The sequence below is a fragment of the Apis laboriosa genome, unplaced genomic scaffold (assembly GCF_014066325.1).
Source record: "Apis laboriosa isolate Shangri-la unplaced genomic scaffold, ASM1406632v1 scaffold204_cov149, whole genome shotgun sequence".
NCBI lineage: Eukaryota > Metazoa > Arthropoda > Insecta > Hymenoptera > Apidae > Apis > Apis laboriosa.
Window position 1 is genome coordinate 551,392 of NW_025222299.1, and position 26,161 is coordinate 577,552.

The 26,161-nt window shown below is 33.1% G+C and overlaps 1 protein-coding gene across 1 annotated transcript in view; it reads right to left on the reverse strand.

The window, feature by feature from the left end:
• The window catches only part of LOC122712646 (protein rhomboid), a 149,174-nt gene that overhangs the window by 96,689 nt on the left and 26,324 nt on the right, over positions 1 to 26,161 (reverse strand). The gene's annotated exons all lie outside the window — the stretch shown is intronic.

Here is a 26,161-nt window from a genome sequence, read left to right on the forward strand (position 1 = left end):
ATTGTTAAATAATTAACATTCCAATGAAAAATTGTTATAATTGTTATATTCTTGAAATTATAAAAATCTACCACAAAAGGAGAAACTAAATCTCACACCTCGTTCCAAAGATAAAAATATCATCAAAATTTTTATTACCCTTGCAATAAACTACAAATATTAAGTCATTGAAAATCAATTATAGAACTAGAAATTATACATTCTTATAATACATTAGTCTTTAAAATATTACATCATCAAATAAGATAAAAATCAATCACGACATTTCACAAGCTAAGCATCAAACCTAAAATCTCAATGAACAAGATTTCTAATACTCTTATCCCACAAAGAAATGCTAAATTAATAAAATTAAAGATACCTCCCAAATCTACCCCTAAAAACTAAACACCACCTTACTTAATTAACCTAAACGTTTCTCTTAAAATTCTTAACCACATTCAAAAAAAATTTCCACACTAATAATCTACTAAATCTAATAATCTACCAAAAAAAAAAAAAAAAATAAAGATCCCACGAAACCTATTCCATAAAGTTAAGCATCGAAAACGCAGAAAATTCGATAACGACAAACAAGCCTTAGCTTCCCCTTACACGGTCGAAGACCAAGTCTGGAATAACCCGGGGCAATCTTAACAACCTCCCTCCGCTTCCTTTTGTTCGAGACGAGGGTTGCGAAACTGGGTCGCGAAACCTTGGGCCGAGTTAATAACGCGGAAGAAGGTTGGTTTGCAAAGGGGCGGTTGGCCATTGGTTCGCCCGCCAAATTTGCATACTGCATTATGCACGTATGCATGCACGTACGTATGCAAGTTGCAGGGAGAAATACACCGACTCTCAAAGCGCCACTTTTTCCTTCCTTTTCACGCCTCGAATCCCCGCATGCAAGCGGAATTTTCCACTGGAATATATTATATAATTAAATAGGAAGAATTACTATCTATCTAGTTTCAGAGGCGGGCAAAATGTATTTTGATCAAACGCTTTTGGATGGTCTATGGACTGTTTACCGATTCCGTGAATCGAGGAACTCTATATATATGTGTGTGTGTATATTTGTGTGAACTTGTTTGTATTTAGTGGCTACGCGCAAGTATGTGTGTGTGTATAGAGTTAGATTAAGTTTGACTATCGAGTATGCATAGTGAGAGCAGTTGCCGATTATTGCAGCAGTGAAACAAATAAGTGGATGAATTGATGAAGATTGCTAATTTCCTTTCTCTCTCTCTCTAGAAACAATGTATGATATATGAAATCATCTGTTTATCTTGCGAAGAAAAATATATATATATATATAGTAAGCAAGATTATATCACTGAATTCCTGATAGTTTAACTAATCCAACACAGACAATTTTAATTTCTTTCTCAAACTGTATTTGTACATTGCAAACACAAGTTAACAAGCGAGTCTCAATTTTTGTCAAAACTTTTAAAATCAATCTCCATCTCGTAAAATAACTTGTATCTAAATCTTCATACGTAATGAAGATTTATTATAGGAGGCTATTATATACTTTTTATACTTCTCAACAATACACGCTACAAGATAAGAAGACAAGAAACGAAGTCACGAAAGAAAATGCACCAAAATTCTCAATTACTCGCAACTGAAACTGGGCCATACGACGAAGGAAAAGTAAAAATACGAGCAGAAGATTTTCGCTAATATATCGCAGCCATCTCCATGCGGCTGGCAAAAGATACCAGACGCTTTCCACGACAATTTCAACCGGGATTACCATATACTCGCGACCAGCCATCGTTTGTGTACACTCCACGGTTACTGCCACCGGCACTGTTCATTTTTCTTCCCTGGTGACTATCTTTATCACCCTACGATGAATTACACCGTTGTACAGGGTAATTCTCTCGTTCAATGGTGTATTTTTGTTTTTTTCTTTGAGGAAGGAGAGAGGAGGGTTATTAATTATCGTCAACGATTTCACAATTAAGAAATGAAAACACGAAGATATTTTTCAAACGACGAAATTAATAATGTAATTTTGTTAAGATAGAAATGTACGTTTATCTAGTTTTAGTGTATAAATAGTGTATGAATAATAATAATATTGGCATTTTATATGCTGTATAATAAATTATTTTCAATTGATATTCATATAACTTTCTGTTAATTGTTCTTTCTTATTTTTATAAAAGATAAAAATATTATTCGCTTTATCCTTTAGATCTCATCTTCTAATACAATTATAATTGAAAAATTCTTTTCATACATAAATTAGAATATTATCTAAAATGTAGCGTAAGATTTTCAAAAAAAAAAGAAAAATAGAAAAGAAAAATTAAATATAAATAAAATTGATTGAAAGAAAAAATAATAATAAATAATTGACAATTATATCTTGAAAAATTCTTCTTGCCTCGATAACTAACCAAATTTATTACATACCTATATTTATCAGACAATACTGTACTATACTTCGATGCAGTCGAAATTGGCAATACTTTCAAGTGACAGAAAAGAAGAATCACCCCGCGGAGCGGAGAACCAAGAGAACCAAGGGGTGAGATTTATTTGGACAGATTTAGCGATTTTTGCACTCAGTGGCGAAGGTTTACGATGTGTAACAGGGGTGAGGTTTATGGAATTTATGGAGGAAGAGAAATTAGTTTGCGGCCAGGAAGGATTGAGATGGAAAATTTTCCTAACTGCTCGTGCGAGTTAAAAGGTTGTTTAAATCGGTGTGTGTAGCATTAAGTAATGGAATAATCTCGGAGAGAAAAAGGACGAAAAGAAAAATAATAATAAAAAGAAACATTTAATTCAAAGAAGAATTCGTAAAAATAATTCGTTCGAGGATTACATTTAAATAATTAAACGCAAGGTGTAAAAAAAAAAAAAAAAAAAAAAANAAAAAAGAAGAAGAAAGCGCGGGTAGTGAAATTTACTTGGAGGATATTTTTACGTTTAGTGGCTGAACTTTATGGTATGCAACGAGAAAGTTTATGCAAAGGGGAAGAGAAATTGCAGTTCGCGATTACCGGGGATTGGAAAAGATCTTCATAGGATTGAGTTAAATGTAAAATTTTATGGGATTAAGGTAAATTGATTTTTGACGTGTTCAGCATTTCTACTTAGTTAGAATATTGAATTTCTTTCTTTTTTAAATTTGCAGATAACGTGTACATTACGATACATCAAACGAAATTTATATCTCTGATATAAATTAGATAAATTTATGTAAACACGTGAAATAAAATAATGCTTTTCTTTTCATATAAATCGTGTCTCGAATATTTAATGAAAGTAATTTACGCATGATTCTTTGCTCTCTCTTTCTCTCTCTCTCTCTCTCTCTCTCTCTCTTCAATGATTTATTTCATACATTTAGTATGTACATATTTCAAATTTGATATTTAAAATTCAACAAATTTTTACGAATAATAATAGATGAATTAAATACACATTAAATAAGAATCTCAAATATACAAAGTTAAATATCTCTGTAAATAATTCTATCTACAGTGTAAAAAATATCAAAAAAAAAAAAAAAAAAAAAAAAAAAAAATAAAAATACAAATATTTCACTGTAATATTATTCTATTACAAATACTTGTTATTTCTATCACATCCTGTTATTGAAAACTTTATATACGTCGAAATTACGAGCGTATATTTTCCTTGAATAAATATTATTCATCGATCTATATTTCGTTTTATAAATAAGTCTGGTATTATCAACAAATGAGAGCTGTCTCTTGTTGTTCTCAATTTTTCTAATAGAGAAGAATCACGAAAATTAATTGCAAACGATTAAACATGAGAAGAAATTAAGCACGATACGGTCAAAGGTCACTATTAATTATGATATCATAAGTTTCTGGGCTGAATCGCTGCATTCATGATTGTGATACGGTATTCAATTCTCCACTGAATGGGGACAGACAAGTTCCAGAAACTCTGATTAAAGTTTCAGCTTCTTGGGACTCGAGGGTATAAGTTTCCTTAAGCATATGAAGCTTGGCGCTCTCGAAAGTGACAATCAAACTCCGTGACATAGCTCGAGAGTTCATTCTTAGTATGGCACAAATAAACGATAACTTTGCCAACATATACATAATTAATTGAAAATTTTTTTTTTTTGATCCTATATGCATAATTTTAATGGTCAAATATTTAAAAATCGTGAGATTTCACTTTCCATCAATCACTCGAGAATTTTATTAAGCCGATTCAATTTCGAAAACACTTGGAAATCGTTGAAATTCGATTTGACATATGAGTATCATCAATTTAATGACGATAATATTGTCAAACTTTCTCCTTGTTGAAAATTTTTACGCTCAATTTGATTTAAAAATATTTATTATTGCAAGTATACATTCATCCGTAACGATTCTTGATTTCTCTGAAATAAAATAAAACAAATTTTAAAACAAATTTTATATTTGTTTTACAAACAAAAATCAGCGATTAACTTACTGAAAATATAACAGTGGAAGGTGCAAAAATTGTTGTCTGTTCTCGCTTCCAAGGATCGTATTTTCGACGAGGAAAGGCCGCTTTTATCGGATGGCCTTCGGCACTTTAGATTACCGTGTGCTTCGGCAGTTTCCAAGATAGATAGGTTCGATGGAAACGTGGACTGACAACGAAGCATTGCGCACCGTGCAATCTCCGGATAGATAGAGACATGCGATGCAAGAATTTCCATCCACCGCTTTTGAATTTCCCGCGCTCCGATACGCGTTCTTTATCGCGGACACCGCGCGAATTTTAAATTATCTCTTCCGCGCGAAAGATGATTTGATTTGAGGATAGATTAAGTTATTTGCGCGAATGATTTAGATTTCTATGGATGTGAATAAGGATATGATTAGCCACAAGATAATATGATTATTAATTAATCGCTGTAATAAAAATTTTATTGTAAAGTTAATTTGTTAGAATTATTAATTTATTATTAGTGTTAGAGAAATTAATATTTATTATATATACATATATGTATATATATATATATATATGTATATATATATGTATATAAACACGTATTTTTTTCGAACATTAAAAAAAACTTCATGAAATAAAAGTCAATAAATATTAATATATCCTTTTCGAATTATAAAAAAAAAAAAAGTCATCCAAACTTATTCAATTCTAAGAAAAAATTAAATTCTATCAATTATTCGTATAATAATATAAGTTACGTTTTTATAAAAATTCTTTAAAAAAAAAAAGAAAATAAAGAGCTACATTTTACTTAGTTTAATAGATCATTTTATAATTTCAAACATACCGTTTCATATCGTTCATTCGATCCGCCAAGCTCTACGTATTATATTACAATCCGGCAAGCTTAAATTTCAAATATGAGCCGACCGATACCGAGAAATAATCGGTTGGGTGAACGTGGCACGGCAGGTTAAAAAGTGAGATCCCTATGCCGCGTTCTTGTCACGTTTTCGACTCATTGGATGGCTGGTGGTCGATAACGAGAAAGATTTCCGGCAAGGCAGAGGAACGGGTTGGCACGAGCACGGGTTACTCTGCCCACGAATTTCCGACTTTCCAAGCCGCTCGTTTTCCAAACCTCCTTCACGGTTGCCAGAGCTTCCTGTTCCTCCATCTTTACAAAATATTCGCGGTTAGATAGCTCAATAAAGGATTCACGTTTCGAAATAGTAATTGTAAAGAGTCGATAGAAAGTTGGAAGTTAAAATTAATAAGAAATTAGTAAATTGAGATTGAGAAAAGATATTTTTATTGCATAGGATGATTTAAATTGACGAACATGCGATGAAAATGATCCTTTATTCATTTTCGTCAATTTCATAATAAATTCATGATAAGTTGTATGAAATTGGTATGATTTAATATTTTGAAAAAGTCGAGTTAAATTATCGCTTGAATTTTCAATTTCTTAGATTTAGAATAATTAAATCTATGTTTATGAATTCTCTGCTTTTTCATGCTGTATAATTTTTGTTGAAAATAAACATGATTCATGATTCTGCTTAATGAAGATTGAATATTGAAAAATTGTTCAAATCATTAATTATATGTGGATAATATTTTTCTACAACATAATTATAAACAATATAGCAATTGTTTAAAAGAATTAATATTTTATTAAAGAGATTTATTTAAATTTATTGAAAAAAAGACAAAAATATTATCCTATTTTAGATGAAGAAGAAAATCAAAAAATTTTGTTTTCCTATATCTTTATTCTTCAATAAATTTATCCTAAAATATATGCAAAAATTTATTTAAAATCCAACATATCATTGAGAAAAATTATTGAAGAAAAATACACAAGATGAAATTTCAAAGATAAAAAATATACAGATACGTATTAAACATTTCACTATATCAAAATTCTTAAAATTACACATCTCTAACAAATATATTTTTTCATCCCCGTATAACTGATTCCACGAAAATTTAAAATTAAATTCCCAAAAGTACTCAAGAAATCACGCAAAACTCTCTCGAACTACTTTCAAAGAACAAAGAACAATAATAGAAAGACCTTAATTATTTACAACGAAACGTTGTTAAAACTCTCTCAAGAGCGAGACCATACCATATTTTCCCCCGAGACATGACAAAAGAAACACTTTTGTAAAATATAACAAAAGCGAAGCACACCCTATAACATCTCCAATTTATCTGATACACGTTCTTCATAACGTTGACAAAGGCGATTCCCACCTAACATGATAGAATGGGAACAAGCATGTTCTCATTTGGTGTACGAGATTTCCACGGCCACGAAATCTTGGACTTCCTTTTCCGAATCCCGTTCCTCGTCCATCCCTTCAGCCAATCCCTCGTGATTCGAGGGAATGAGACGTTGGCAGTCTTCCAGGGACACCCTTACGTCGTTAAAAGGATTCACGAGCCTTTGACCTGACAATAACAAGTTGGAGAAAGGTGAGGGAGTAATATGGAGGCGATCCAGCCTTGCATGATGTGAATAGATCACTTTACAAGAAGTTACAAATGGTAAGATTCGAATGACGATTCATCGTGGGAAGAAAGCGGGTATAATGTTAATGAGGCAAGGATCTTGAGTTGAGATTAAGGTGAGATGAAGATGGATGGAGAGGAAAATATGGAAGTTGGTGAAATGAGAAAAATGGAAGATTGTAAAAGGTTTGATGTGATTATAAGTAAGAATTTAAGGATAGAACAAAATATTGTAGAAGTTGTGTAAAATAGTGTAGGTTGTTTAAGGTAGAAAATAAAATATAATGATACAAGATTGTAGATTATATAAATTTAGATATAAAAAATATTAAATGTATTATATTAAGTGTAGATAGCAGGGTTGTTCTTTGGAAAATAGAAAAGTTTAGAAAATTGTAGTATATATAAAATCAAAAATAAATAAAGTTTGAAGTGGTGTTGAAAAATTGTAGATTATAAGTTAATGAAGAAAAATATTGAAATACTAAAATAAATATAAAAGTATTGAATAGATATCAAAATAATCTTGATTAATTTGAAAGAAAATAAAAAAAAGTTAGATAAATTAAGAAAATAATAATAAATAATAAAGAATTAATGATGAAAAATTGTAAATTATAACAATTAAAAGAAAAATATTCCATATATTATAATATATAGTATAAAAAGAAAGTGATTATTTCATTATTTTAAATTAAGAATAAAAATGATTTAATATAGTGTTTGAACATTTTAAATAGTAAGAATTTATTACTGGTAATGAATATTCATGGCTAAATAAAAAACTGTTTTAGTTTTAAAATAGAAGGTAAAAGAGATTTTATATAGTGTTGGAGTACTTTAAATTCTATTTGTAAATGGAAATGAACACTCAGGAATATATAAAAAAGTAGTCTTGTAAAGATGGAAAATAAAAAAGAGCTGAGCACTCTGAATTCCATAGAGAAAAATATTCAAGAGTATATGAAAGAATTTTTTAAGATAGAAAATGTTATATATATTGATATAGTACTTTGATACGATATTACAAATTTAAATATAAAAAAAAATATCCAGCAATATATAGCAAAATGATTTTCTTTTTTATAAAATATAATAATTTTAATATAATTTTGTATTACTTTAAATTCTACAAATTAAGATATAAAAAGGTTATCTATATTAAAAGAGATGATATTGAAATACTTTCAATCTTATAAATTTAGAGATAATTCTGTAACAATATTTATGATTCTGTATAATATTTCAATTCTATATAATATTTATAATATTATAATTAATTATAATATTCGAGTATTATCGATAATTGTTATATTATAATAAATTTTGAAACAGAGAAAAAATAAAAACTGAAAAAGAGAAAATATTTTAATTAAATTCGCGTTAAATTTACTTACTATCTCTAAAATCCTTATTCTTTATTTCTTTTTTCAAAGAAGATTAGAAAATTCTATAAATTTAAAAGCAATTCGTTGTAATTTTTACTGATTTACAATACCCTCTATCGGATTCTATAAGAACTAAGAGCAAGTAGCCATGATGGTTGCCACAATGGAAATTTATGTCTGCGAATGAACTAGATAGATTCAAAGGATCTTTGAGTTCTCTAGGGAATCTAGTGAACTAGGGATTGTTAACCAGTTTAACCGGTCTGTGAGTAAACTGTGGTGGATCTTTAATGATTCGAGTTCTCAGGGATCTATGATGCGTCTCACGAGTTTAGAGATAATTTGTGGTATCTTACGGCTCTGTAATGATCCCTGATGGGTTACGACTTACAGTAATATCTGTAGCTGTGCTTCTTAACGATGCATCGTGAATTATACATACGTGTTCGTAAATCGACTACGATGCAATTAGCCTAGTTTTACGCGTTTGAAACGATTTATCCAATGTTTCAGTGCGATTCGATCAATTTTGCAATATGTGAATAGTATATAAAGTGTTCGTTGTTGAAAGTGACATCATATCAGACATATTAAAATCGATTTTTAATTTAGAAAAAAATACCATTATGTCCTGTTTTCAATGTGTTTCGTACATATCTAATTTAAATGAATTCTCCAAGCTTATTGGCTTGTATGTGAATTCAATTACTCCGTGAATTCGCTGTGAAGAAATTTATCACGGTAATATTAACTTGAATCATCACGATTATTCGTATATATATACATTTATAATCGAACAAATTAATTAAATCGCTTTTTATTTTCTTTTTCTTTTTTTAACTCTTTCTTGAATAGCAACGCAACCAGCCATGTTTGAATTATAATTGCTTTAAATTCGAGTTAACAAAGCATTAGTATTATGGTATTCTCTATGATATAAACGTTAATATAATATTAATGTTACGGTACAATGTACATTACATTACAATTACATTATTCTATCTATCACTTTCAATTCTTGTTGTGTTTCTAGAAAATTAATGTAGATTTACGATTTTAATAATTTAAACAATTTCTAATTAATATGATGTTAATGTAGATAAATCTATCGATATCGAAATTTTAAAATATGTGCAAGAATTAATTTTCTAGTTATTATAGTAGATTTTATATCAATAACATTTTCAATGTTATTCAACTTTTAATTTCGGTGTTTTCTGTGGAATATAAATAATTTCGGTGTTTTCTGTGGAATATAAATCCGCAGCAAATATATCAATATAACAAATATTCAAATGAATTTGAAAATTTTTTGAAGAAAAAATAATTAAATAACTTTTTAATTTTACGTAAAATAAAAAGCTGTGAACGTAAAGGTTAGGTTTTGCGAAGTAAAACATTCGAAACAGCTCTTTTACAATATAATAATATTAAAAATTTTATGAAATTAAAACTACTTCGAATAAAAAAGAGAAATATAACTCTATAAATAACACGATATATAAACACGATAAACACTATCACAAAAATAATCAATGACGATCATTCTTACAAAATCTCGATGCAATAAGCCAAAACAAACAAGGCAGCAGAGGCACGGGACAATAAGCTCGAATACAATTTTCCATGAACAGCAGATGAGCTCTAGAAAACTTTTGAATCTTGTTCTTATATTCGCTAAAAAAGTTCCATCGTTTCCATAGTATTAGACTTCATCTCCCACTCTCTCTCTCTCTATATCTATATATCCATATGTATTTCTACATATAGGATATACAGAGTGGTCCAATAATTTTGGCCAATTTATTTTTAAAAGTATGAAAAAGACTTTATAAATAAAACTTCTAAATAAAAGTTTGTATAATTGTATAATTTCAATTTAAAAATGTATATCTTTATATATAATTAAAATTAAAAGAAAGTATAATCTCTCTTGGATATAATGTAAATATATCTATTAATTGAATTAAATTATGACAAATAAATTTAATAAAATTTTATATATTAAATTCTGCTCTGTGATTTGTAAATATTTCATCGATCACTCTGTGTGCAGTCTTTTTTAAGTAAAATTTTTCATTTATTTCATATTACAATCTCAAAATATATTAAAATATCTTAAATTTACGAATATTTTTCAACTTTCATTAAAATTTTAATCAAAATATCAAATAATAATTCTTTTTTCTTGCATAACGATATTATCATTTCTCCATGACGAGTACACTTGTCAAACATAGTTAACAGATAAAACATAATTAAAAGAGAGAGAAGGGATTCAGATTCCCAAGAGATCAAATTATATTTTAAATAAACAACAACCGAATGCAAATCTGTAACCTAGTTTTCCAAAACTGCTTGCTTCTTCCTTCCATAAAGTCTAGAAAAGCTTAAATACGCCGATCAAAGTCAATCCAAGTTTTCTCCCTCGAGATCGAAAGTTTCGGTTCGAGTTGACGCCTTTCGATGTCAAACCTAAGAGAAAAGTTACCCAGTTCCTCTTCTTTTTTTTTCTTTGCTTTCTTAGTAATTGCTTGTATATATCTTTAGGATCTTTTGCCGGGATTCTTGAACAGAGTATACCTAGATAAGATATTTTTGGCGCATAGCCAACCCTTGATTCTGTCCCCTAAAAATTCGCGAATAACTTTGTTATTCGTGGAACAAATATCTTCTCTTTCACAGATATTGCTATATACTAGTTTTCACGCGTATACAGGATGGCTTGATAACATTGATAACTTTGAATATTTCCATTATATTTAAAAATATGAAAGAAATTTATATGGATGTTGATAATTAATAAATATAATTACGTATAATTTTAGATATAGTATTAAATAATTCTGATCTGAACAAGTGACTATAATTTTCATTTTCATTGCAGAAATATCCATTCCTCTCCAACTTTTTCTTTCTTGTTGGACAGTTTGTTTAAACTCGACGAAACAAAAGAGAATTGAGGAATTCCCTTCAAGGTGTAGACGGTAACTTTAGGAGATACTCTTGAATGACGTCGATGAAGCCAGATTAGTTCTAGTCAAGGTACAAGAATACTTGATATGATACTTTTACACGAGAAAAAAAAACTTTGCAGACAACAATGGCGCCGAATTAAGGATTCAATCAGGTATTTTTTTTCAATTTTATATTATACTATTTGTACAATATTTATGAAAAAGATAATGACAATAAAAAGAAAACGATGTAAATATCTTTATACAAATCTTTTGAATGATTAGAAAGATAATTTTTGGAAAGGATATAAATTGCAATTTGAGTAATAGAGTGGAAGTGATATTGTCGTTTAACAGGTTGGCTTGTAAATACCGTTGTTCTATCTCCGATACATCAAGTACTGGATTTGTAAATAGGTATCCACATACCATTATTCTCTATTCCCGATAAATCATTATAAAATTAACCTTCGAGCATATATTATTCATCATTGAAAATGTGTTTCATAGTAACACAAATATTTCATCACTATTATGATATTAAAAAGTTGATTAGTATTTAAATTTTTATTTATAAAATTTGGAATTTAAGAATCATTTATTCCTTTATCTTGTATCTACAAAAGAACATTATTTTCTATTTTATAAACTTCATTATTTACAGATTTATTTTATCTTCTTCAATAAAATTTATTTTTTAAATTTCTAAAAAAAATATTACAATTATTTAATGTGATGTATAAATATATTATATACTGTGTATGCATTCCACATTTTCCATTTTTCAATTCTCTCTAGTCCACACAAAAATCGATCAATCATCCCCAAGAGTGGTGGAAACTACACCATATCTAGGATACATTCACACCGATTCACCTAAAAATTCCGGCAGAGTCGGACGTAAATCTCCAGGGAGGGCGCCATTAAAAATTTAGATCCAACCCTGAAGGACACAATTCTCGCCATCGTTTCCCGCAGCTACTACTGGAAAACTGGAACTGATTCTGTTGATTTATGCGGCTAATATAGCCATTAGAAGAGATTTATCACGTCGAAAGAGGCGCATGGCGAACGTATTAATATTTACGTTTCCAGTAGCTTGATATCTAACACGGTCGTACACTCATGCCAAGCCCATATATATATGTATGATACATACTGCTTTCGATGACACATACGATGTGAATTATTATTACAAAATGATTTTTATTGCTGAATTTTATTATGGATGTGCAAACTATTCCCAAAATTTTATTGTTATTTGAAAATTTGTTGGCTGCATGGAAATTATTCAATTTGACAATAATACTTTTATATTTTGCCTATTTTATATATTTATTCATATAGAATATTAATATCTTTTTTTTTTGAGGATATATACGAAAGATCAATTCTAGAGGCCAAAACAAATACAAATACAAAAACAAATACCAATACAAAATACTCTAAATATAATACTCATTGTGACATTTAACTGAGATAGATTTTTGTTTAAATTCTACATTTCTAATTACTTTGAATTTGAAAGAAAGATAATAATATAAAATATTTTTCTTGTCATATTGAAAAAGCTATTGATATTCCACACTAATGAAAATTTGATTTAGAAAGACATAGATAATAAAATATTTTTATTAACACGATTTAACATTCTGTATTAATGAGAACTTCTTCATTTTGGAATTAGCATATTTAATCTTACGAATAAAAATTGAACAAATTATTAAAACTAGTAAATTATTTATTCACCAATAATTCCTTTTTTCGATAATTCCATTACGATTAAAAGAGTATTCACATACCTATGAAATGTACGAATACAAAAACACATCCTGTGGCAGAGCAAATATAGCTGGGGTCAAGTGGTGAAAACGAAGGGAGGAAATAGACGTGGAAAGGTAAGGAAAATAAACGAATGGAGGAAGAAAAAGGAGGACACAGAGAGGAATGAAGGATGCCTGCGGCCGCGTACGCTTTTTGCTTGCTGTCCTTTCGTCGAAAGGGAAAGTGCGGGGAGAAAGGAAGGGGGAAAAAGGGGAATCATCCCCTTTGTGTCCTGCGGGGATAAAGGATGGCCGCCCGCTTTCAACGATCGTTAAATTCACCTGTCGACTATCGAGAAAACCGTGTTTTCATTGAAATTACACATCTTGATCTTTTAGAATATGCTTTCTCTTAATCTCTTGACGTGACTGTCGAGGATTTTTCTAAAAAAAAAAAAAAAAAAAAAAAAAAGAAATTAGAAATTAGTTTCATAATAATACTTTGATTTTTAATAATTTAGTATACAATATTTAATCATTTATAATTTGATATATAAGATAAATGAAATATATATTTCTCGATTCGTGAAATTTTAAAATATTTTATGGAGAATTTTTGGAGATTTTATGGAGAAAACTTTTATAGGAGAAATGAAAAGAAAAGCTTTTTATCGTAAATTGATGTGGTGAAACAATTTATATATAGAAAAGAATATAAAGATACGAGTTGAGTATATTATTACAATATCGTATTTTCTGAATTAATACATGTAATTATAATATTGGATTTCGTGTTCGAATAATAATTGATGTTGTTTTGCTTCTTATTATATGATTTGCTACTTTATTCGAAATAAAATTGGTATATAATTGATAATAAGCAAACATTTTAACTTCGAAAATACACAGAATATGTATTTGAATAATGCGCGAATTAATGAGATATGCACGTTAATGATACGCTGAATGAGGAGTCTCAAAACACACGATGATTAAAATTTTCTAAAAATCCTCGAATCTATACTTAATATCCAACTAATAGTATTTTTAATATTATTATTATGGAATAATTAATAATTTAAAAAATATTGAAAAGCTATATTTAAAAACTAATTAGCAAATATTATTATAAATTATATATCATATGTATAATTAATAATAAATTTTGTTTCACCACTAATTGTAATTTAAAAATATAAATTCATTCACTAAAAGTAAGATTTTTTTTTTAATAACTAGACTTCCTATTCCCATTTTATTTTATAACAATCTAAATACACGAATTCAATATACAAAACCCGATCCATTATCATTATTCAATCATTCATCGTATTAATATTTTCATTATAATCATTCCATTAATATTGAAGAATTCTCTGAATCTATTAATCATTTCCAATAGAGTAAAAATAAAAAATTAAAAAAAAAATTTAAAAAGATATTCCCGCTATCTTCATTCATGATCTCACGTTCTTTCTGAATAAATCTCTCTACAGCATTGGCGATGTGTAACGCCAATTTTTTAACCCAACAAAGCTAGGAACGGCATTATCGGATTCCAGGGGCCGATCTTGAAGCCTCTCCAAATGCGCAACATTCACATTCGAGTGTCGATTCCATCCCAATCAACCAGCCTCGATTCAATCGACTGGCCCATCCATACCTTCCAGTTTTCATTTTTACCGCGCTTTTTACCCCTCTTTCACGAACGTCGGATCCCAATCACTCGAACCTTCATTAATTTTCATCCGATATTTTTCAGATTCAAATGAGTTCTCTAACTAACACCAATTTCACGATTTCACGATTCCTTTTTTATTACGTTTATCAATTATTATTATTATTATTATTATTATTATTCGTTCTTATGAAATTTATCGCGACAGATTGTATTGCAAATGTATTTCTTGATTTTACTTGCGTGTAAATTACACTCTATCCATCGCATCTATCGTTTGAGAATAATATTTATCGAGGAAATAATTTTTTTAAAATCTCTTACAATGAATTGAATAAAGGAAATGCTTCAGAATATGAAGAAATAGATTTATCCTGTTCAACTTAATATAATAATATAATCAAAATGCGATTCAAAAGTATCACCGTTACTCTTATATTCTTTAGGATACGAATAAAATCAAACAAACGCGTCACATTTCGTGTTAAACCGTACATTTATTTTAATTCCAATTTCAACAATTCCCGCCCACCGAATTCCACCTGTTTCACCATTCCAACGTTCCGCGTCATTTATTTTTACCTTTCACAAATAAAACTCGCGTTCGTTCACGAGTTGCATCACACAGGACACTGTTGAAAGCATCGTTGAGACGTGGTATCGACGGGAGGCAGAGAGACAGACAGCGGATTGGTTCGAGAACGGAAATCGGGGTCGAGCGACGCGAGAAAGGCATCGTCGATTAATTATTTAAGCCAGGAGCATCGACGCCAATCCACCCAACCCCTTAAACCTTCCCCCCACTCCCCAGCCTTTATCCAGGCTGACACTGCACCGACGTAACCCGCGATTCGTTTAATTAGGTTAATTTAATTAAATTTCATCCCACTCTAATTAGTTGCGCAACATCCTCCGACCAACGAAGCAAAGGGACTCTCTCTCTTCTCTGTCCCCTTTTGCCCGCCATTGTGTTCGTTGCGCCTCGTGTAACGAACTCCCTGCCCCCTTCTGGCGGGAGGCAGAGACAAGGAAGGAGAAAGAGAGAGAACAGATTATAGAGAGAAGAAAAGAAAGAAAAGAAAAGGAGAAAGGAGCAATGTCGAATACACGTTGTCGAAAATATTGATCGATGGGCTAATTATTGGCGTGTACAAATATCCAGATATTAATATGAATTTTTATAATTGATACCCTCAAATCCAATTTGAATTTTGTAAATTGGTAAAATAATTAAATACCATCGTTTATAATCAAGAGGAGGAATCGAATTTCCATATATATATATATATGTGAAAAGAAACGGAACAAGTTTCAAACTTATGGAATAAGATATAATTTCCCTAAAGAAAATTATCGTGAAAAATATATATACCAAACTAATTATACTTTATATAAGAAACCAAACCTCCGTTCGATCGTATCACAAATATCAATCTAATACAATCCGTCTTAAAATTATTTATTGGCTACCTTCACGGCAAGGGTATCCTAAAACCGACAAAACTTTTCCACCGTTCCCAGGAAAGATCCCAGAAGAGGGACCGGGGGTTGGATCGTAATTATCGAAAGCTTCGATTCCCTGGCCACCCCATTAGGGGAGAGGAGGGAGGGAGGTGGAGGAAAGAGAATTTTATGCGACGGATCGTTCGCAGAATTTTTAAGAAGTCGTTCCACCCTTTATGTGCAACCCTCCCCCGACGCAGAGGGAGGCACGGTGAATTTTACAGTTCAGTCAGGGGGTGGAAGAGGGCTTCCGGCCCAGTCTCGACCCTCCCTCTGCGCCACGAGGCAAGGAAATTCGAGCTAATAAAAAGGCTACCTTACGATTCTAATTCCCTGCATACCGTGCACGAGTAAATATGGCGGGCATCATCTTCTTAAATTTCTTCATTCGAGTAATATATGGAATATATATTTATTTTATTTTGAGTATCGAAGTAGTATGAAAATAATACGATAAAATTATTTCAAGATCTTCTAACATTAATAATTCTCCAATTGTGCATTTCAAATATTAATCCAAATTAACCCTTTTGTCCAACGCAATGATATACCAACTCTCCCTAAAATCAAAAGGGAATCCGTGTGTGTGTGTGTGTGCCTGTGGAAAATATCCACGGTCGATTAAAAAGTCGGTGGCAGCCCTGCAGTGAAGCGTCCCTTTCATCGAGAACGATGACAAAAGGGTGGCAGAGAAGGTAAAGCGCGTCTGAGTGGTGGCTTGAAACCGGGGAATCCCGTTCCACGACCCCTTTCGGGATAACTAAGTCTTCTCCTCGTCTTTCAGACGGTGCCACCCTTCCTGAATCCACGTCTCCTCCACTTCCGACATCGCGTGCCTCTCCCGCCATTTCGAGTAATCAGCCTATCCGAGCATCGACGTGAAATCGAGACGAAAAATCTACTTCTCTCTCTCTTTCTTTTCTTATTTTTTTCTCTTACTTTTATTTGCCAGCTTTTGTCTCTGTCTCATTTTCTCCATAATAATAAAATAATACACATGTATGGGATGATACATCGTAAAATTTATCAGTCAAACGTAGATTTCACGAATCGAAATTTATCAATATATTAATTTTGAATAGTGATATTAATCGACGAAATTATTAAGAATCAAAATGCTGGATTTATATATATATATATAATATTTTCCACGAAGTATAATATTATATTCCACTTAATATTTAATTATTTTCAGGTTAATGATTAATTTAAAATTCGGATTCAAATCCTGAACTTTGGGATGATTCTTGAATGAAAAGGAGTGGATGATTATGTATTATACGATCAAATTGTGCCCCTTAACAACAGAGGCCATTGTAAGTTTATGCGATGAACCATGTTTCTTCTTTCCTCCCCTCGTTCTTTAATCCTTCGGTGAAAAGGCTGGCAAAGAAAGGGTTCGTTCTTCTCATCCATCAGTCCCTCCGCCATTCAAACGTTCCGTTGAAATAATTAACGATAATAAGTAAAGGAAAAATAAATACAGACGTGGTGGTCAAGGCATTAAAGAGGCCTGGCCAGAGAGCCTCGAGGGCCTCCAATTTTTATTTCACCCCGCGAATAATTCATTATCCCCCTTTTCTCGGCAAGGGTGGAGAATGGAGATTCGATAGACGATTATTTTCTCCTTTGTTGCTGAATCAAAAGTCGTATCGATTGTCGCGATTTTCGAAATATTTTAAAATATTATTCTTTCTTCTTCTTAGAATAGATTTAAATAAATTCTCCCTCTTTTTTTTTTTTTTTTAAAGAGAACGTTTCACTGTATATGTTATACTCGTATTAAATATTGTAAATGTTATCTACCTGTGCAGAGGAAATATATATTTATGAATGAAATTACGATTAAACGAGAATCGTTTTTATTGAATCTTACGATTACTCGATCGTCGTTCGAAAACAATAATAAATGAAACAATAATAATTAATAATGGAAATAAAAGGAAGTATTCGGATCGGAATGCGGCGTTAAATCTTGCCTGTAATAAATATGTTAAAAGCAAACTGTACCCGCTATAAACAACGTTATCGATCCATTTTACATCGTTACACACCGTCCTTGTTCCGAATGTAACATCCATGCAAATCATCGTGTAATTGCTCCCCACGATTCGTTCGTTCGTTTCGAATCGTTCGCAGGTGACGATTTTTTATTCCCGGTATAATGATCGTAATTTTCAATTACTCGCGGGAAATTTGAATACGGATAAAGCGTTGCATCGAGAAATTAACAACGGGCTTCTAAAAGCTTCGATACATTTATTTTGAATAACAAAACTTTTCTTCTCTCTGATAATTCAGAAAGATCGAGAAAAATGTATTGATCTCGTTGAGATAAGAATATTCTCTTTCCAATCCGGGATCATAATAAACATATATGGAAAAATTAAAAATTCAAAGGAAAAGAAAATCGAATACAAATCCCCCAACTGGACATTTCCTGTCCAACTTGAGTAAAAGGAAGAAAGAAATTCTTCTCTCTCAAAATCGAGACGAACCTCCCCTCCCATTATCACCATTCATCTCGATTGTTACGAACTACTACTTTTAATCCTCATTCTCATGTTCGCGCGCCGTTAATTTCGCACGCAATTCTCGTCCATAACCCAGGCGTGCACTGGACGCGAAAGGGTCGGTCGCATCCCCATTGGAAAACGCTTCCTCATTGATTCCTCCATCCCCTCGTGTCGTGTCGCAATGCGCACCACCACTCCGCCTCCCCCCTCCCCGTTAATATTTAATCGTTAATTTTATTCGACCGGTAAACACACGCGCGCACACGTGTTAAAAAAAGGGAGGGAGGGGATAATAACGGGGTTGCAGCGCGTCAGGATACAATGTTTCCTGGTGGTTTTTTTTTCCCCGCCTCCTCGATAAGGGAGATCGATGATTATACGCGAAATTTTGTTTTTCTTTTTTTCTTTTTTCTTTTTTCTTTTTTTTTTTTTTTTTTTCATTTACGTTCTCGACAGAAATGGCGTTAATTTTTAACGACACCCTCGTCGATGGGCATCCGTCACGGGCGAACGAGCCCCGTGGAAACGAAATTTCGTGGAAAAATCCACGCTACTTGGACAAGTTCGCTCGATACTTGTCGCGGATGGGGATTGGAAACGTGGAGTTTCGAAAAATGCGAAATTTTCGAACATTTTTTTTCTCACCGATGATTAATAAATCCGGATATTTATGACCAACGATTATAACGATCGTTATCTTTTTACAGATATATACAGCATAATTAGTAGATTTTCGTTTTATTTTATCTTCGAAAAGATGTGTGAATATTATTATTATTTTTAATGTATAAACAATTAAATTAAGTTTATTATAATTTATTTTTTTGGTTTGGAATTTACTTTATAATTAAGTATTATAAAATTTATTTTTTAGTTTATAGGGTTATTGGTAATTTTAAATTAAGTTTATTATAATTTATTTTTTTGGTTTGGAATTTATTTTTATATTTGATTTTATATAGTTTAATATATATATATATATATATAATTAAATTAAATTTTAATTTTTTAAGTTAAAATTATTGAATTAATTTATAGTAACATTTATTTATAGAAGTAGTTTATTATTCATAATAAATAATTATAAAATTTAAAAGTTGAAACGAAACTTACGTTTCACACGTATTCGTTACGTTTCTCTATCATCTAAATTATTCCTCTCCCCAAAACTCCATCGTTCGAACATTTCGGATGCAATTTAAATTTTACGATCTCCTTTTTAATTTTCCATAACTGTTTTCGATGCCGTTCGTGGAAGAGGCGGGTGAGGGAAGGAAAGAACATTAATCGACCGAATCGCCGTTCCTCCCCTCCTTCCAAATGGAAAGTCAGTCGCGGGGGGTTGGGGGTTGGTTGCTCGTGATTCGTGACCATAGCGCGCAACTTGCAATTTTTATCCGCTTCCCATCGTGTTTCCCTCCCTTCCGTTCCGCGATTTAAAGCGTGTGTTTGCATCATTAAGGCCGGTGCGGATAACGACGTGTATCGCGTTCGGAACGAATAAACTTCCCTTACCCTTACCCCCTTTTAAAAACGGTTGCCGGAAATTGCTCGTTATTAAAAGTTCCTCAACCCCTATTCTCCATCTTTTAATGCGGTCTCCAGGGAGGAGGGGGAGCAGGGGGGAGAATGGAAGAATCGGTAAGATTCTTTCCATTTTCTCCGCTGTTCAATGATTAAAGCGATTATTAAATTTTGCCTAGCGAGTTATAAATAATCCCCCTGATGCTTTCCTCTCTGGAAAGCACACATCGTTTTTATCCTGGTTACATTCAAACGAATAGAAGTAAACTAATCGAATCATATTTGTTTAAAAAAAAAAAAGACAGTAATCACCTTAATCGATGAAACACGATTCTCTCGTCACGCAATAAAAAAAAAGAATTAATCTCTCACATTCGATAAATAATTAATTCGCAAAGTGTCTTGGAGAGGGAATAAAATGAAAGATTACAAATAGATAGGAAAAAATGTATCGTCAAAATTAGGACGACTTCGTTCGATCTAATAACATTCCCCTCGAAACGACACCAAATCCCTGACCGCGAAAGAAGAAGAAGAAAAAGAAGGGGGAGAAGCAAAATAGTGGAACGAGGGAGAGAAAGAAAAGAAAAGAAAAGAAAAAGAAAAAGAAAAAGAAAAAAAGGAACGATTACACGATTTCCCTCTCCCCTCCCCCCGTGGCAATTGCGGGGCGCGGCTCGTATTTTCGCACGCAACAGGAAGAGGAGAGAATGAAACTGCTGAAGTCACCAAGTTCCCGCAAAAATGCTCCTGTTTCCGGGGTGGCGACTTATCGCCATTAGCTGACACTTGAACCGACGGCGCGCGCTTTTTCATTCGGGCTTTGCAACCCGAGAGGGGGTGGGTCGCGGCCCAGGCCGAGTCGTCGCGAAAGAATTGCAAGCGCCGTTAATTCCGGAAAGAAGAAAACGAGATTACGACGGTTTTCTGGGCAAGTAAGAATTCCCTTCCTCCTCGTATATTTTTTTATTCTTCGCAAAATTGGGGGACAAGGGGGTGCGTGCGATCGTTGTTTCGCGAGTAAGTTATCGTTAAGAAGGAAAATTTAAATTCAAAGATGTGCAAGAATGAGTGTGAGAGATAATCGAGAGTGAGAGTAAGGCAAGTCTCCGCCTTGCGGAAATTTTATTTCTCTGACGATTTGTGTATATATTCGTGTAATTATTATTCGAGTCTTACTTACTCGATCGAGGAAAATGGAATATTCGTGGTGGAAAAAGAAGTATGAAATTTATTATTAACGGGTTAAAAATTGAACACAATATTCCGGGATCCTTTCGAATTAATTTCTTGCTGAAAGCAAACATTAATGCCTCCCGTTTGTTAATTTACGTTTCCAGTTTGTTTATTTACATCTTTCTCTCTCTCTCTTTTTTACTTATCTTCTACGTTCCTCGGCTCATATTTTCGATGTGTGTTTATTTGTACATTCACAGTGAATTTCGTGATATTCTTACATAAGATCGAGAAAGATATTATGAGAAATATTTCGACGGCAAAAGGTTAAGGAATGTTTAATCGGTTGATAAGTTTCTAAGCTTGGAAGATAAAGGGTTCCCGAAGAGATAGGGAAAGGTCTTCTTCAATTACCGCGCAAGTGCACACGTCAGCGTGCCTTCCGGCTACCACACTCCATTACGTACTCTCTCTTTCATCCACGATGCATGTAATATCTTTTCTCCTCCTTCCCAAAAAATACTTTTTTTCTTTTTTCTTTCGGAGAAGACTCGAGCGGATTGAGATTAGACGGAATGCACAATTCTCTTTAATGGCTCGTTTGAAAAGCAACTTTTTTACGAGGTAACTCGTTGGGGGAAAAAAAAAAAAAAAAAGAAAGAAAGTTCAATGAAAATTTATGAAAAGCTCGTCCCTTTTTGTCTAAAATTTGCACGACGAACGCGTAACAAAGAAATACGCGCGGATAAAGTGGAAAAAATCGTTGCATTCAGGCCTTGAATTTAGGGATTGTGGAGGAGGAATTTTTAGTTTGAATAGTTTGTTGTCAGATTTTTCATAGTTTGGATAAATGTCTAAACAAGTATCGTGCGGAAAAGAGGTATTCAGTTTCATAATTCGCAAGATAATTTTAAATAAATCTTTTCCGCAAATTAAATATTAAATATATTAATTATATACCTAATGAATCAAAACAAGAAGGGATAAGAGTAAATTCTTTCCATCAAAAAAAGAAAAGAACTTTCTTACCCGAGTAATTTTTGATTCTTGATTGTGAAACGTTGTGAAACGCGGATTTAAGAGGTAGTTGGTCGTTTGTGAAAATGGCGGGGGTGCGGTGGAACCCTTGGGACGTGGAAAGTTATCAAGTGGCAAATACTAGTGGAGAAAGATGGAGAGAAGGAAAGTTGCTACTACGAGCTCGTGAATCTTTCACGAGTAGAAACGATGCTTCTCCATGTTTCTCGGTATAATTAATTTCACTTCGAATTTCGGTTAAGAAATTACAAGGGGAAGAAGAATTTCGAGCAATCTCAGACAATTAATCCTTTTGCAAACTGCGAAAAAGAAAACTCTTGACTATTATCTTATCCTTACCTTATCTTATATTATTGCGGGGGAAGATAGAGAAGAATCCGATATTTTTCTCCTAATTTGTTTCGCGCTTTGTTTCGCGAAATTATCCCCCTTTAATCTTTTCCCTCGAGAAAATTTTAAACGCGTAACCAACTGCGAAAATTTCTTTATTAATTTTTCGCCCAAGATTTCGATTCTATCCTAATACTCGTCGTTTCGAAGATTAGAAATCTGGCTCTTAATTACCCTCCCCCCTCCCGTTATACGAGAGCCAACTCCAAACAGCACAAATCTTCCAAGCTTAAATCCTCTAAACGCTTTATCAGCTTAACAATCACGCAATCATTAGCAGTGAGTAGAAATAAGGGAGCAAACCTGCGTCTAATGGCAACCTTAATTGCCTCCACGGTATATATATATATATATATATATATACATATAAAGAGAGAAAACGGATAGAGATCCTGCAGCAAAATCCTCTAAACGCTTTATCAGCTTAAAAATCAGCATAAACTGTAGCATTCGCGTAGAAATAAGGGAGCAGAGAGCTGAATCTAACGATAACTCTAATTACTACCCATCGCACACGATCCATCCATCAGCCGAAGAATCGTAATCTTAAAAATCCCTCCCTTATTCTCACTTAACTCAAAAACTTCCCGATAACTTGTTAAAAAATCACAAAGCTTCGTTATCACGCTAAAACTAAATCCAAACTATTAATTTTATAACAGCTAAAAGAATTAACGAATTCGAATAGAATAGAATCCTATTCTAATCAGATATATCATAAACGTATAATTCGATCGCAAAAACATCCACCTCTTATCCCTTGCATACAAAATTTCTCTCTTTAACGGCGTTTATCAGCGGCGAAAAGAGAAAAGAGGGAAAAAAACCGCACAACGTTCACGCAGAAATGGCGTGCAGCAACGGAGTAATTTTATACCCTTTCTCGTCGGGCGGCATGAATACGCGCGTAAACGAAACGTGTCACGGTTTGCCGGCAGCTCGTTCACAATTGCCATTCGCAGCCGGGACGCAAATTTTATTTGTCAAATGTACAACGCGTGAACGACGTGTCGCATGCCTGGCATAAACGTCACCCCCTCCTCCCCATCCCCCCGGTATCGCTTACTTTTGCAAGCTTGCCACGCACCGATGGTTCGAGGAGAGGAAATTCAAGGGGGGAAATCGCAACTCCTCCTCCGAGAGAGAGAAAGAGAGAGAGGGGAGGGGGGTACGTCGTTACGTCATTAGCGTCGTCAGCTCGTTCGCGTTTAGACTGCGCCATTTTTTCCGCCCAACTCCTCCCTTCAGACGATCGTCAAGGGGGTTTTAAAAGCGTTCCAAGAGACGGTTCTTCTTCTCTCTGGTTAGAGAGGTTTTTATTTTTCTTTTTCTCCAACGAGGCGAAACTCTGATTTGTAGTAAAGATCGAGATGGTCTCGATGTGTATCGTATCTTGGATGCTTTAGGATATTAGGAATACGTGCGTGTGGAATAATTTATGTGATTTTTACGTGCGTGTACGTAAATTTTTCTTGATGCTTCGAGTGGAGTCTTGGAATTTTGAACATTCTGAAGATAAATTTGTTTAGCGTGGAAAAATGTTTCGAAACTTTTGGAATATCATATATAAAGTATTCTGATAATGTAAGTTAATATTAAGTTAATATTATATCTTGAAGGTACAGAATGATGGAACTGATATTACTTGTGGTAAGTTATTATTAAGTTATGATATTATAAGTATGTAACTGAATACAAAGTGATAGATAATTAGAGGGATAATACAGAGAAAGTGCAGAGCCGCAAGATTTATTCTTCGAAAGCTTCGAAGAACTCCTTTCTATCGTTAATGAAACGTTGGAAAATTCGAGAGAAATACGCGTTTGATTGTAAATCTAATCGATCTCAAGACATATTATCAGAAATAATAAACCTATATCTCGTTTAAAAGAAATACGAAATAACATCAAAACTGTCTATTTTTGTAACTCTAAACCAGTTACAAAAATACATATATTTTACATATATATAGAGAGAGAGATTTCAATTTTTGAATATTAAAAATTCAACTATTAAATATTCAAATGAAAATACTTATAGTGGATATTTTTCAAAAATGCTGCCTCTCCACAAACTTGCCAATTCTCCACTACCCCCAGAAGCCTTTGCTTTGATATTTACCATCAATTATAAAACATCCTGGTCGCTCCTGGCAGCCTCTTCAACCCGTTCATCAATTCCATCGTCCATAAACGAGCCTCCAGAAAGGGGGAAGGAGAGAGGGAGGGGTAGAGATCACCTCTGACGTTGGTGAAGCGACCCACCACCACGCACGCAGAGCCATCTCATCTGCGGTTCGTGTCTCGGTAAAGAGAGGTAATCGTGGTAAATTTAGGGAAAATCCGAGGACGTGGAGCCCCGGCACCGTCGATTCTCTCGTTACGTCATTAACGTCCCCCGACACAATGTGTCCCGAGTTCGTTACCGCGAGTGCGATCACTCGCGACACTCTCCTCTCCTACGACCTCGTTACGCCGCTGCACTCCCATTAGAGGAAAATTGATAGTGACTATCTCTCTCTCTCTCTATCTCTCTCTCTCTTTCTCTTCCCTCTGCCAATCTCCAGTTTAAGTTTTACTAACCTACCAGCCAACCTCCTCCTACTATCTGCTCTCCTCTTTCCATCTTCGTCGTTCCTTTGTCCTCGTTTCGTCCTCGTTCCACTCTCTCTCGTTTGTCGAGAGAGAGACAGAGACAGAGACAGAGACAGAGACAGAGANGTTCCACTCTCTCTCGTTTGTCGAGAGAGAGAGAGACAGAGAGAGAGAGAGAGAGAAAGAGAGAGAGAGAGAGAAAGGGGGGGTGTATCCCAAAAAATGTGGGAACAAAAGGATCGAAAGGAAAAAAAATGTTACGTGCTCGTTGAAGGAGATGTATCGTGGGACAAATGGAGAATATAAAGATTGAACGATTTTTTGGAAAATTAAAAAATTGAACGAATTAAAAAAGGACTTGAAGTGAACTCGGGAATACATCTTGTTCCTTCTCGCTTTTCGAATCCCCCTATAACGATCGTTTATCGCTATTTGTCCTATCTCTCCAGTTTTCCACCAATTTTTTATCGCCTCCACTTGCTTTCCTTTCTTGTTATTTAACGAAACTTGCCTTGTCTACGTTTCTACGTCGCTTTTGTCCAATTTCTACGTTTTGCCCCTCCTTCAAGGCAGCCATAGACCGCGGCGCGTCTGCCTTTTTTACCATTTACTCGTGCAATCTTATTGCAGTCAAGTCTCTAATTTTCCTTCTGCTCTGAATTCGCCATTGCTGTTGTCTTTCGTTTTTCTTTCTTTTTTTT